Genomic DNA, 9,378 nt, shown 5'->3' on the forward strand with positions numbered 1-9,378 from the left:
CAGCTTACCTCTCTTTACGTCTATTATGGCTCCGGCGGTAGCCAAGAATGGCCTTCCTAGAATGATAGGTGTACTGGCATCTTCTTTAACGTCCATGATTATGAAATCGGTAGGAATGTAAAATTGACCTACACGAACTGGGACATTCTCTAGTATACCGACAAGATATTTGATCGAGCGGTCAGCTAATTGAACGAACATCTTTGTCGGTCTTAATTCTCCCATACTAAGCCTTCTACAAATGGTTAGGGGCATTACGCTAATGCTGGCTCCTAGATCGCATAGAGCTTTGTCTATGACGAACTTTCCAATGACACAGGGTATGGAGAAACTACCCGGGTCTTTTAGTTTGGGAGGCATGTTGTTCTGGATTATGGCGCTACACTCGGCAGTAAGTGTAACTATTTCGTCATCCTCAATCTTTTTCTTATTGGATAGGATTTCCTTAAGAAATTTGGCATAGGAAGGCATTTGTGTGATGGCTTCTGTAAAGGGTATCGTAATGTTTAATTGCTTCAGAAGCTCAATAAATTTCCTAAATTGATTCACAGTTTTAGAACTTTTGAGTCTTTGAGGATACAGAATGGGTGGTTTATAAGGAGGTGGAGGCATATAAGGTTTCTCTTTCTCTTTGGCCTCCTGGGTATTATCTTTTGTTTCCTTTGGTTCATTCACCTGCTCAGTTAAGGTTTTATCTGGTTTTTGGTACATGGCAGGGTTTTGGAGTCTCGGATCTACGGGTCCATCTACTTCTTTTCCACTTCTCAGTATAACGGCATTTGCATGCCCCTTCAAATTAGGTTGCGGTTGTCCAGGAAATGTTCCAGCTGGAGCGGCTGTAGATGCTTGATGTTGAGCCACTTGTGAAATCTGTGTTTCAAGCATTTTATTGTAGGTGGCTAAGGCGTCTACTTTATTCGCTAGTTGTTTAAGTTGCTCACTAGTATGTATGTTTTGGTTCAAGAAGTCCTTGTTTGTTTGAGCTTGAGTAGCTATGAAGCTTTCCATCATCAACTCGAGATTTGACTTCCTAGGCATGTTATGAGCATTATTAGCTGGATTTTGATATCCAGGCAGAACAACTGGTGTTTGGCCAGGTGCATACAGGGCATTGTTATTCTTATACGAGAAATTTGGATGGTTTTTCCAACCAGGGTTGTAAGTATTAGAATAGGGATTTCCTTGTGTGTAGTTCACTTGATCGGTTGGGACTCCTGCTAATATTTGACATTCTTGTGCAGTGTGTTCGGGGTTTCCACATAGCTCACAGTTTGGAGTTACAGCAGCCACGGTGGCTGCGGGTGGTATGGTCAAGTTATCTAATTTTTGGACAAGGGCATCTACCTTCGCATGAACATGGTCAAGGCTACTAATTTCGTACATTCCACCCTTAGTCTGGGACTTTTCCACTGGAGTTCGTTCACCTCCCCATTGGCAATGGTTTTGGGCCATGTTTTCAATGAGTTGATAGGCTTCAGTGTATGGCTTATCCATAAGTGCACCGCCCGCGGCAGCGTCTATTGTAAGTCTTGTGTTATACAGAAGCCCATTATAAAAAGTGTGAATGATCACCCAGTCTTCTAGACCGTGATGTGGACATATTCTCATCATGTCCTTGTATCTCTCCCACGCTTCATAGAGAGATTCCATATCTTTTTGCCTAAATCCGTTGATTTGAGCTCTCAGCATAGCAGTTTTGCTCGGCAGAAAGTATCGGGATAAGAAGACGTTCTTCAACTCCTCCCATGTTGTAACGGAGTTGGAGGGCAAGGATTGCAACCAAGCCCAAGCTCTGTCTCTTAGTGAGAAGGGAAAAAGGCGCACTCTTATCGCATCTTGAGATACACCATTCGCTTTTACAGTATCCGCGTACTGCACAAACTTGGTCAGGTGTTCATTAGGATCTTCTGTTGGATTTCCGGCAAATTGATGTTGTTGGACAGAAGATAAGAGTGAGGGTTTCAGCTCGAAATCGTTTCGATAAATAGCAGGGGCAGCAATGTTGTTGTGAGGTTCTTGTTGAGATGGGGTAGCGTAGAATTTAAGAGGACGATTTTGTGGTACTTCGTCAGCCATGTTTGGTTTTTCTTCTGATTTAAGAGGAAATGAGATATCGGGAATACCGTACTTTTGTTGATATTCGTGTATTCGGCGTCTCACATATAGGAAACGCTCTAATTCAGGGATTGGTGGTACTAAGTTATCGCCTTGTGAGCGAGTACTTGGCATACAATCAGGGAAAGAAGGGAGAGAAGATTAGTTTTTGTTTTTACCTTAGTCTATACCGTGCAACGGAAGAATCACACTATTCGACTAAAACAGGTCCCCGACAACGGCGCCAAAAACTTGATGCTTCTCGTGGCTATATATAAAATATAGTATGTCGGGTACTTGACTGCAAGTGCACAGTCTAGTTGCTTTAGTTTTAAAAGATATCGATCCCACATGGACCTATGGTCAAACTAGTGCTACTAACGTCACTATGTTTAGCTAATGGGATTTGATTAGTAAGAGTTCGGGGGTAATATAGTAAATCTAAGGGAAATTTTCGGTTTTAAGAAAGAATTAAAGGAAGGAATCAGTATGCAGCGCATTAATCGTCAGGGATTCGATAAGTCACCGGTGAATAGTTTAAATGCCAAATATCTCTCAGTAGAAAATGTTTATTTAAAAGACTTTATCTCACACTCTCGTGGTTGTTGATCCAGCCTATAACTTTAAGTCAGAATATACGCTCTCGCTGTCCCATTTGAAGTCAAAATTACTTTTTGAAAATAAATAAATTCTAATTGTTTTTAAAGTGCTCTCGCTGTTTTTAAACCCAATGCCTAATTTTTACTATCCAGCTCAAGCCTCACGCTCTCGCGATTGTTGGTTCTCACCTTAGCCAATTTCCCACTCTCGTGGCAAAATCGTATTAAATAGATTTTCACGCTTTTGTGATAAAGTTAATTAAATTTAGATTAAAAACATCAGCCTAAAAGGTTATTTGAGAAAAAGGATTTTCACCGTTATTATTAAATCTCATCAAATTAAGTTGCTTCATACCGATACCGGTAGTTTAGCCGGACATATTAATTAAAGAAATCGCAAGGCATAAACAGATTAACTTAGCGGCAAACATGCTTATAACAATAAATGGGCAATAATAATAATAATTCAATTAAAACCTGGAGATCGAAGTACAAAGTATAGCGATTCTTGGAGCACTTGAGCAGTCCTCCACAAGTCGGTAGGCTTTGCTTCTTCAATACAGATTACTACTTTAAAATTAAATATGTAGTAGTTCCCCAGTGTAGGAAACTACTACTATGGCTAACTGAAAAACTAACTGGAAAAGGGAAACTATGAAAAGAATGGTGAATACAATAAGGCAACGGAAGCAAGGTTGCTGGAAAGAAAGAAAAAATGCTAAAAGCTAGAAAGCTGAAAATTAAATTGCAGAGCGTAAATATCAAAGTAGGCGTCCCCAATTTTTCCCAATTGAGTCCTTTATATAGTGTCCATTAGGTCTTGGTAGTTGAGGAATTCAAGGAACACTTGGTCTTGAGAGAGGAAATCGTGGGAAAAGTTTGTTGGAGGAAATATAGGCACGTTTGGGTGCTTGTTGTTGACTGCTTCAAAGCGCACTTTGTGGCTGCGTGACGCTCGTCATGGGCCTGTGATGGTCGTCACAGTCTGGGTCGTGACGAGCGTCATGAATGTGTGGCGATCGTCACATCAGCAAAATCTGCATTTTCTGTTCTTCTGGTTTTTCTGTGCTTTTTTACTTGTTTCTTCTTCTTTTTCTTCCTTTTCTTCATTTTGCTCTTTAGTGCATGGAGGTTCAAATACCTGCAAAAACAACACGAATACTTGCGCAATAATCTGGATATTAATCGAAATGATGTGATTTCTGAGTGTAAATAAAGGCAATTATCTGATGTGTTTTCGCGTTATAACTTCACAAAGAGAATCTGAAGAAAACTTCAGTTTAGGTAGGCCTCTGACTAGCTCAAGTTTATTTAGCTGAGAAATCCTTTTCAAGATAATGTAACCCAAGCGTCTATGCCACACCCATTTCTCTTCATTTACCGACATTAAACATTTTACATTTTGATCTTTTAAATCTGAAAGCTTAATTTTGTAAATGTTGTTCTTCCTGTTGCCAGTGAAAAGGACCGTGCCATTTTTCTGATTAACAGGTTGGCACCTTTTTTGATTAAAGATTATATCATAACCGTCATCACTTAATTGACTTATGGATAACAAGTTATGAATTAATCCTTAAACATAAAGGACATAAGAAATAGAGGGAATATATCCATTACCAATTATTCCAGATCCTCTGATTCTTCCTTTCTGATTTCCTCCAAAGCCTACGAAGCCAACATCTTTAAGTTCCAGGCTTTGGAACATGTGTCGCGAGCATCCAGAGTCCAGGTACCATGATTGGTGTTTTAAATCTGCTGCATAAGATATCTGCAACATATATTATTTTATCTTTTGGTACCAAGAATCTTTTGGGTCCTTTAGGATTAGTTTTCCCAGAGTTTCTGAGAACTTTGGGTTTTCTAGCATTAGTAAATTTCTGTGTTTGTGCATGTGTGTAATGATAAGAAAAAGGAGATTTCAATTTGTTTTCTATAGAAGGTTTTAAATCATATTCATCAGAGTCATATCCAATTCCTCTTTTCTTACTGTGACTAACACCATAAATCATAGAAGCCATTTTGCTTCTTTCAAGTCCATTACTCAGAAATTTCTGAAAAGCTTTTTCATATTTATATATGATGGTGTCAAAAGTAGGTGGAGCTTTAGAAAGAGTTTCTCCAAGTTTTAAACATTTTTTGGTTGAAAATTTATTTTCTTTTTCAAGGATAAAGTTGTCTTCTTTAAGTTCAGAAACTTCTTTCTCAAGCTTATCACACTCTTCAACAGTTTCTTCATGAACCTTTTTCAGGATCTTGAATTTATATCGAAGCTTTTGATTAGAGCTCAGAGATTCTGATAAACAGGCTTCCAGATCAGAACGAGAAAAATCAGAGAATACCTCTTCAAAGTCAGATTGTCTTTCAGAAGTAGTGGCCATGAGCGCAACATTTGCTTGCTCCTCTTCAGAATCAAATTCTGAAGCTTCAGATTCAGAGTCATCCCATGTTTCCATTAGTCCCTTCTTCTTTTATTTGAAGGAGCATTTCTTGAAACCTTCCTTTCTGGAGTTATCTTTCTTGAGCTTTGGACATTCATTTCTGTAGTGTCCAGGTTCTTTTCATTCATAGTAGGTCACTTCTTTGTTGGGTCTGCCTTTGGAGGTTGACTCTGGACGATCTCCCTTCTATCCGGGTCTTCTGAAGTTGTTATTTCTTTTTCTCCATAGTTGTTTGATTCTTCTGGATAGAATATATAATTCCTCTTCATCATCAGAATATTCCTTCTTAGAGTCCTCGTCGTCTTCTTCTTCAGCTTGAAAGGCTTTGTTTCTTTCTGACTTTCTTCTTTCTGATCTAGACTTTAGAGATACTAGTTTACTCTTCTTCAGAGGTTCATCTTCCTCTAGCTCTATCTCATGACTCCTGAGGGAACTGATGAGTTCTTCAAGGCTTATATTGCTCAGATCCTTGGATAACTTCAAAGCAGTAACCATAAGTCTCCATTTCTTTGGAAGAGTTATGATTATATTCTTGACATGATCTGCTGTAGTGTATCCTTTATCCAGAACCTTGAGTCCTGCAACTAAGGTTTGGAATCTAGAGAACATTACCTCAACAGCTTTATCATCTTCCATTCTGAAGGTTTCATACTTTTGGATTAAGGCCAGAGCCTTAGTCTCTTTGACTTGATTATTGCCTTCATGAGTCATCTTCAAGGAATCAAATATCTCTTTAGTTGTTTCCCTGTTGGTGATCTTTTCGTACTCATTGTAGGATATTACATTTAACAAAATAGTTCTGGCTTTATGGTGATTCTTGAAATCACACTTCTCATCATCACTCATTCTGCTTCTTGGAATAGCGATACTAAGAGCAGAGATGGGTGGTTCATAATCATTTGTAACAATGTCCCATAGATCAGCGTCGTAGCCTAAGAAGAAGCTTTCAATTCTGTCCTTCTAGTAATTAATTTTTTCTCCATCAAAAACTGGAGGTTTAGCATTGTAGTTATCTCTTTCGTTTGTGTTAGCCATGATGTTTTTCTCACGCTGGATCTCTTTACACGGTTAAGTGTTTGATTCAAAAATCAATAACAGAGTCGAAGCTATGATGCCAATTGAAGGTAGAGAAAAACAATAAGGGGGGGGGGGTGAATTGTTTTCACAGTAAATAAAAACTTTTTCAACACCATGCACACGAAAATAAAAGCAGATAACACAAGAAATTTATCCTGGTTTGCTTGAAAATCAAAGTTACTCGAGTCCACCCGGCCAAGGTGATTTCTCCTTCAATAAGGACTTAATCCAATAATCGTCTAAAGAGTTCAGCAATCTCTTATCCCTCTAAAGTCTACAGACTTCACAAGTCACTTGAGGAATCACAACAACTATTGAGAATTACAGGTGTGTGTTTGGTGCTTCTAGACAAGCAATATGAACATAATTAGGAACATATGATCAATGATCACACTTTGAGCAACAACTCTTGTGTGATTACTGAATTTTACAATAACAAGTGTTTGGTATATGGTTCAAGATGTATTGTAGAATTCCTGTGCAATTGCTTCGTGTTTTGGTATGATGATGGTGAGGCCTTTTTATAGAGCATGAAGATGATACCGTTGGAGAGAAAATTGATGGTGATATCTTGCCAATAATGGGACTTAATGACATTAACTTTCTTGACCTTTCCATAGTAGTCTTGTAGTGTAGCCAATATTGTCCATATATAGATTCATACCATACTTGGAATACTTCTTGATTAAGTTTTTGATTTTGATGAGTTAGATGATCTGTTGGGCGTGAATCAGAGTGAGCGGAGTTCAGAGTCTTTGAGCAGAGCTTGTATTCTTCAGATAGTTGTTTTGATGAGTAATCTTCAATGTTAACTTGTCTGATCTTTAGATAGAGGTCTTCTGATGTGAAGTCTTCAGAGTCTTCAGATTTACAGCCTTCAGAGTCTTTAGGTGTACAGTCTTCAGAGTCTTTTAGATGTACATATCTTCAGAGTCTTTAGGTGTACAGTCTTCAGAGTCTTTTAGATGTACATATCTTCAGAGTCCTCGTATGATAAATGCAATGACAGATTCTATATTCAAAAGAGTTCTTGTTGGTAGTTAGATATGATCTCTTAAATGCTGGATCAACTGTTCTGGACTTCATTAGTTGTTAGATATTGTTCTCATTAGATTATTTTTTCTTAGAAACCTGCACACTTAGATAAATTTATTAGAGTACCAAATTATTTTAATCGTTATTATCATCAAAACTTAGAGATATATTGCAGAACCAAAATCTTGTTCTAACAATTTTCACTATAATCAATCACGATTACAACTTTTCTCATCAACCCATAAAGAGGCTTTACTTCTCAATCAATCTTGAAAGAGACTTCCGCTCAAGCAATCCTGCAAGAGACTTCTTCTAAATCACACCTAAAAGATACTTCACTGCTCAAGCACACACACAAGAGACTTCCTTGCCCAATCAACCTTGCTAGAGACTTCCTATACTTTAAACAAATAATTTAGTATAAATAATTACGACTATACTTTGATACACAATCAAAATTATAGAGGTATTGCACCAGCTACAATGTTTCTAAAAACTTAAGATTTCTAAGATATACAAAGATAAGAAATCTTAAAAGATTATACAAATGAACATATGAAACTTTAGCTCAAAGTTTATTCTCAACGTTTCTGTTAGATTGTGTAGTAGTTGTGTAACTCTCCTTCAAGTCTTCAACTTCCTTTTATAGATGCAGGTAAAAGAATCGTAGGAAAGTTGTTTGCACTAGAGAAACATTTTAAAATGTAACAGCTCCAAGAGAGAGTAATTGGAAGACAAATATTGTTAAGATCTTCAACTAGAGTGTAAAAACATAGTCCATTGCATACTAGAAATAAACCAGGCGAGGGGGAGAACTAGACAAGTCCCATAAGCTTTTCTTGAGCCTTGCACTAAAGGATTCTACTTGACTTTTACCCTTAGTCTGGTGTTGACAAGATAGGTCTACTGAGGGGATAAAGTACAAATTAAAGGTTGAGCTTTTCTAGCTAAGGACTCCAGATTATGAACTGTCACTAGAAGCAGAAGTATCATGACTAAAGTCTGATCCTCCAGAGGCTGATCCTTCAAAGTCATCAGATTCTGATCCATCGGAATCTTAGACATTTTGCTTGTCAACAAATGCCTTTAGCAGGGTCAATTCTGAGTAGACTTTAAGCTTTATGATCCTGCATACATGAACATATGTTAATATACCTAATTGTTCTTTAAGTACATTGTTATCATAAAAACCCAAGGGATATGAGCAAATCTTGTTCCAACATTCTACACTTTATGGTATCATACTTTTGGTCCCTATAACTACTTCCTAATAAAATATAGTTGGTCTTGGGATGAGTTTCTTTCTCTTACCTGACCCTCTCCTAAAATTTCTTGAGATACAAAAAGGGTTCGCTTTCCTCTAGTCGATATAAGACGAGCGGTTGTGATAAAACTTCTTTGAGTTTCGTGAATTCCATGTTATGCTCGTGTGTTCAATTGAACACTACTTATTTCCTCAAGAGCTTATAAAATGGGAGTTCACGGTGTGTTGATCTAGAGATAAAACTGGATAAGGAACCCAACATACCATTCAACTTTTAGATCATTTTTCTTGGTCTTTGGGGTTTCCATGTTAAACAATACTCAAAATTGAATTGTGTTCACCTTTATCCCATTTTTGTAAGGTCCTAGGAATTTCCCTGAATGCACTCTGAAGGTGCATTTTTAGGGGTTGAAGCACATTCCATATTTCCTTACTTCGCTGAATATGGATTTTATATGGGTTGTGTTCTCTTGATACTCCTTATATTTGACAACCATGTGGTCCGTACATACTTCAAACATTTCTGCATCTGATTATTGAATACTTTTTTCATCATTCACTAGTAAGTTGCCCTAACATTTATAAGGGTGAAGGGAATGACCCTTTAACTAAATTCTCATCTATCATTCATAAACTTTGTTCTAGTCTAGAGGATCTATTGGTATTTGATTATACCCCGAGTTGGGGTCCATAAGAGATAACAACTTAAACCCTGGTGAATTGCCAACGAGTTAGTATATGTTGTGAAGCGTGTAAGAATCTTTTGGGCATGCCCTATTCATATATGAGTAATTAATAGACATGCACCACTTATTGTTGATTTATTTTACCAATACTATGTTGGAAAACTAAAGGATAAAGAGATTGCACC

General features: G+C 37.5%; 1 non-coding gene across 1 annotated transcript; it reads left to right on the plus strand.

Annotated features, from left to right (window-relative positions):
- Window positions 1-1,582: 1,582 nt before the first annotated feature.
- LOC127117023 (small nucleolar RNA R71) lies at window positions 1,583-1,689 on the plus strand. The gene has a single exon (XR_007801785.1). It is a non-coding gene; the product is annotated as a small nucleolar RNA R71 (small nucleolar RNA).
- The last annotated feature ends 7,689 nt before the right edge of the window (window positions 1,690-9,378 follow it).

The sequence above is a fragment of the Lathyrus oleraceus genome, chromosome 1 (assembly GCF_024323335.1).
Source record: "Lathyrus oleraceus cultivar Zhongwan6 chromosome 1, CAAS_Psat_ZW6_1.0, whole genome shotgun sequence".
NCBI lineage: Eukaryota > Viridiplantae > Streptophyta > Magnoliopsida > Fabales > Fabaceae > Lathyrus > Lathyrus oleraceus.